Source organism: Polypterus senegalus, chromosome 1 (genome assembly GCF_016835505.1).
Source record: "Polypterus senegalus isolate Bchr_013 chromosome 1, ASM1683550v1, whole genome shotgun sequence".
Lineage (NCBI taxonomy): Eukaryota > Metazoa > Chordata > Cladistia > Polypteriformes > Polypteridae > Polypterus > Polypterus senegalus.
Genome location: NC_053154.1, coordinates 307,314,557 through 307,320,165, shown reverse-complemented (window position 1 = coordinate 307,320,165; position 5,609 = coordinate 307,314,557).

The following is a 5,609-nucleotide window of genomic DNA, read 5'->3' as shown; positions in this document are numbered from 1 at the left end:
AAGTTGAGGAGACAGAACAGAGCTCTGTGTGAACCCTGTGCTGATTTTAATCCATCTTCACACGCTAACATTTGTTCTTCAGAAAATCAGAGATCCAGAGATGTGTGGCATAGTCCACATTCATACTGAGATGTTTGCTATGGAGAAGCTCTGGTGTGATTGTGTAAAAATCAGAACTGGAATTCACAAGTAAGATCCTGGCATAAGTAGCTGGAGAGTCTAAGTGCTGAAACAGGTAGTAGATAGCCATGTTCACTGCATCTTCATCTGATCTTTTGGCACAGTAAGAAAACTGTAGTGGGTCAAGGAGAGGATTTGTCACAGATCTGAGATCCTGAAGAATCAGATGATCACCTGACTTCATTATTACAGAGTTCAGCGCCATCGGCCTGTAAACATTTAGATAAGAAATATTTTGTCTCTTATGCACAGGGATGATTGTGGGTTCTTTGAAACAAACAGGACCTTTGCATTGAGCTAACACGGAGAAAATGTGTATAATGTCTTATTAAGGTTGAAGAAATGTTGTGTGGACCAGGAGCTTAATGACATGTCTGTCTCCAGAAGAACAACTGAACATTATGCTCACAAATGGAGAGAGAGAGCGGAGGTGCAGTTGGACTGTAAGAGAGAGAAGTCAGGTTTGTTTGATGTCCTGGGTGATGGAGGAGGGCTTCTCAGACTGGCAGTAAAACGTCTTCAACTGGTTGGTTGGCTGGGGAGCTTGAATTTGTCAACAATAATAACTTATAAGGCACTCCAGACAGAATTTGATGGATATTTGTTGATGGAGAAATTATACAGAGAAGAGATGGGATGCAGGATTGTTATATGACAGGAGTGACCTACATTTTGGCAGCTCTCAACAATGACAGCAAAAATGTTTTTATTGTCAAGCAAATAATAAAGAAAATTATAGATGGATGGTGTGTAAGATGGAAAAACACTTTAGTATTTAGTTATGGGTCAGCTAAACCCATTCTTAATGAACGATTAAACATGAGCAAGGTCTGTGTATGGTGACTCCTGAAACGAAGCATCAGCACCTCCGATGCTTCAATGAGAGTCTCAATCTAATGGACTTGGAGTTAAAGGAATTTAAGAAACATTTTGCAATTAGGGATGAAATACATCACTGTGACCCAGAGATCAAACAACAATCAAAATAATGGAAGCACAGGGACTCTACGGCACCAAAGAAATTCAAATTTCAGGCTAGCGCCAGCGAGATCATATGTACAATTTGTTCGAATGTAGAGAATGAACTCCATATTGAGTCAAAAGGCCCACGTAACTGATCAGTACTGTGTAAAATTGTTTTGGCATCAAAAAACAGGAAAAAAGTTTAAATCATGAATTTCCAAAAAAATGAGACAAAAACACTGTACAAAATAATAAATACATTTGTCAGCTGCTCTTGTTTAAAGTTACACTTGGGGGGGTTTCCATTTCAAATGGGATGATCTCGGAGGATCAGATGCCTCCTCCAAATGATGCAGTCAGATAGTGATATCCTTGCTAAAGATAATAATATCATCATAAACAAAATGTGTTTTCTATGATACAATTCACAAAATACTACAGGCATTAACTGTTGAAAAGCTGGAGGAGCAATGACCAATACAACAGGCATTACCTGAGATTTGTAGAGGGCTCTTTCCAATGGTAAAGCTTATCAAGCTGCGTTGGCAGGTTCCCTGCTGACAGATCCATAGTGTTGAACACAGAAGAACAACTGAATGAATCTAACGTGTCGTCTCTCCTGTTTGAATAATTTGGAGTCAGGAAGGCAGCAAAGTGGGAACGGAAGCCTTGAAATAAGCATCAGAGCAGATCAGGTTCGCCAATGGTCTGTCCAATCCATCCAGGTCTCCCAATACTTCTCCACCAAGGGCCAAAAATGGGAAAACTGACTTTAAACTTCAAAATGCCTTTAACAATTCTGAAATAACTTTAATGCATCCCAAGGAAAAGAAAACCATAAGAAAAATTTTTGGCTTGGAAAGATGATTCTCAAAATATTTTCTATAAATCGAAAATATTAATTCCAAAATAGAACAATGTTTAAAGAACAAAAAGCTGGCAAAAGAATGTGCCTAATCTGCAGCCTACAAGTCCCAATATACTAATTCGAAGAAGAATCAAAGAAACAAAGAAAAAATAAATAAGAAAAAAAAAGGAAATTCCAACAAGAAAACAATACTTACAAAAATGTATTTAGGACTTTAAGTGCACCATGTCTGAGCTCTTCTTCTTCTTCTTTTTTGAAATATTGACAGGCTGGCATCAAATCCAATAATCTATTACCGCCATCTACTGGGCGGAGGTTTCAACGTCAAGTCCTTATTTATGTTAAAATGTGTATATGTCTGATTCTTCAGGATACTTAATAGACTTCCATTTTTAGTTATATTAATTCCTATTTCTTTTAAATAACAAAATGAGAGATATTTTTTCAGCAACTTTTTCATTTAACTTTTGCCTAACCGTATCATATTTTGGGGACCAAAACAAGTAATGCTCTGTGACTGAGCTTTCCTTCAGCTTTGACCTAAATAGTCAGAAGGAGGGCTCAGGCATGGTGACATCAGAATGGCCCCACAAGGAAGAGGGGTCATAAGTAAATGTAGAGACACAGCTTTGTCCTGGGGATGACGTTAATCTGCATCCAGCCCTGCAAGCAGGTCCTCCAACTTACAGGGAAAACTTTGGGGTTGGTGGCAGAAATGGCACTCCAGCCACCATAAGAAAACCTCACACTGTCCTAGTGTGGTGCTGAGGTGTCACCTGCTGCACTCGGGTCTCAATCCAGGTGGTTAGTCATGTGGTGGGTACAGCAACGTGCTATCAGCGAATGCTCCCAACCTCTCTCTCTCATGCATAATTACCCAATAATAAAAAAAATGACAGAAATAACATTAAAATAGGAAAAATAACTGTACAAAGACAACAACAATTATAAGAAACCATCTAAATATATGTTAACACATAAGAATATCAAACTTTAATGGTGAATGAAGCCTCTCTAATTGACATTTATACTCTTTTTCTTTGTCCTTTTTGTTGAGATTTGATCATGTATTATAATCATTTCTGTTATTTATATATTGTTTCAAGGAACAATCGAAAAAATGGAAATATAGGCATTCTCCAGTACCAAAGAAATTTGAGGTTCTGGTTAGTGATGGCAAGATCATGTGCAAAATCTATACATATACAGTAAAAGGCAAAGCCCTCACTGACTCATCACTAATTCTCCTACTGTCCATATAGATGGTAAGATGAAATTTCGTATGCTTATTTCTTGCAGTTTACTTACAAAAGTTAGGTATGTTTCACATCCTATTGCCACTCCCTGGACGAGTGTACCCCCTAAACTATATACTGTATATAGATGGGGAAACCCCTCCTCACTATTTCTGCGACTTCCAATATTCATAGGAAGCCCAAATTTCCCATGCTTATCCTTTACGCTGTACTTACAAACGTTAAGTATATTTCATTTGGCGCTGTGCCCTGTAACAAACTTTCGAAAATAATGTCTTCTTTTTGGCGGTTCTCACCATTATGCCGTAAGGAACTTTTGAAACTAACCTCTCCTTTTGGTGGTGTAATTCCTTGTTTCTGTTAACAGATGATTAATTTCACGGCAAAGATGCACAAGATCCACCTCCAGTCCCCATTCCTTTTTCTGCACAGCCGTTGTCCGCGTGGTTGGCTCCCTGCCTATATACATTAACAAAATCCCGCGCTCATGTGCCCCCTCACTCACTTCCTTACTTTCCTCAGCTGTTAGTTATGATCACTGCTCCCTTCTTCTTTGCTCCACCGCTTCAAGCCTGTTATTGTTCGCCTTCCTTCACATTATCCTGCTGGTGACTCCTGCCTTTTCGTTTACTCTATCGCTTCAAGGCTTACATTGTTGTGCTTCCTTACTTGCTCACTTATGGTCTTCCTGGTGCTGACTTCTGCTTTTCATTCCCTGCTCCATCACTTCTTTACTTCCTTCATACTTTCTTTCTCAATGGGTGCAAGTTTATCCCAAATAGCATGTCTATTCCGGGGATCACCATCGATCACAATTTCACTGACCCGCACCCAGTGGTTTCCATGCCCTGAGATTGCGCCTGCCACTACCATTCTCTCTCTTACTTATTGCATGGCCATTTCAGTCTCAGCCTTGATATCCGCTGAGAGATTGTGTCTTATGTACTGAATGACTGAGACAAGTTCAAGGTGTGGACTGATGACGGTACAGGAGACAATTATACTACACAGGACCACTACAGCAGTGAAATGTTTAACCTCTCAACCTATGGTTCTGCTTGTGAACTGATAGCTGCGATGGAATTGTTTCGTTGTCGCTTTCAAGTGTACAGAAATATTCTACACCGTTGGATAACCGGGAATACCTGTTAAACATTCACAGGTAGCGATTTGGGTAGTGGACACTTCGATGTTTATGAATGTTTCAACTCTGACAACGTGGACACAAAGTTATTAATGAAACCTGTTGTATCTTTACAACAGTTGACAAACACAGAATATAACTTGAACACAACGCATCCTCCAAATACGAACCTGATTGAAAGAAATAATGATAATCAAATCCTTGATGACAGCAACACTCATAACAGTGACAAAACAATTACATTGACAATCATTTTACGTGTTTCCTTTCCTTTTTCATAACTTCTTTAACACACTACTTCTCTACTGCCAAGCTCTGGTACTTCGCTAGTATTTTATAAGGACGAGTGTACTCCATAATGCTTAGAGGAGTCAATATTATGCTAAATTGCTTGGTGTTTTTGGAGGTCAATCATTGAAAAGAGGCAAAGAAAGATGCTGACTATTCATTTCTTCTCCATAACAATGTCCCACTAGCACACCTTGGGTCGCAAAGGCTGCTGTGTAAAACTATGGAATCGGAGAGATGCCACACCCATCCTATTCACTAGATCTGACCCTGTGTGCCCACCACCTGTTCAGTAATCTGAAGGGCTGCCTCTGAAGCTATTGTGAAGACTTCAAGTCAGCCAAAGAAGAGCAGTTGCACAAACAAGACAAGACATTTTATTTCAGTGGCATGATAAAGCTTAGTGGATGAAAAATGATATTTGTCTGGCTTATTGTTGTTTCTTAGTAGGTCGGGCTTAAAATTTTTAATCACTTTTCCTATGATCAACATAGAGAATATTTTAGATAAGTCTTCCAGGTCAAAAAACCTTTGATCCAGTTGGCAAGTCCAATATGAATGAAATCGTAGAAGACATTATTGTGTTGTACATTGTGCTGAAGTCTGAGCAAAAAGAGCCTGAAATCAGTGAGACAGAGAAATATGTAAAAACTAAGGGAAGTTAAGCACAGATGTAAGAGTCAAAATATTAAACACACAGGAAAGAATTCAAAGAGCACCCAGAATTCAAAGAAAGGGCTCAGAAATTAGACATCCCAGGGCTTCCCCTATAAAATCTGTGGTTGTCAGGTGCAGGCCACCCAAATAAGCTGTCGCAGATGGCCACCCTCTCAGCATGTTCCTCGAGCTGCAGCTTCTCAGGCAAAAGAAGCCACACCGAGAGGATAATGAGCAAAACAGCACCCTGCCA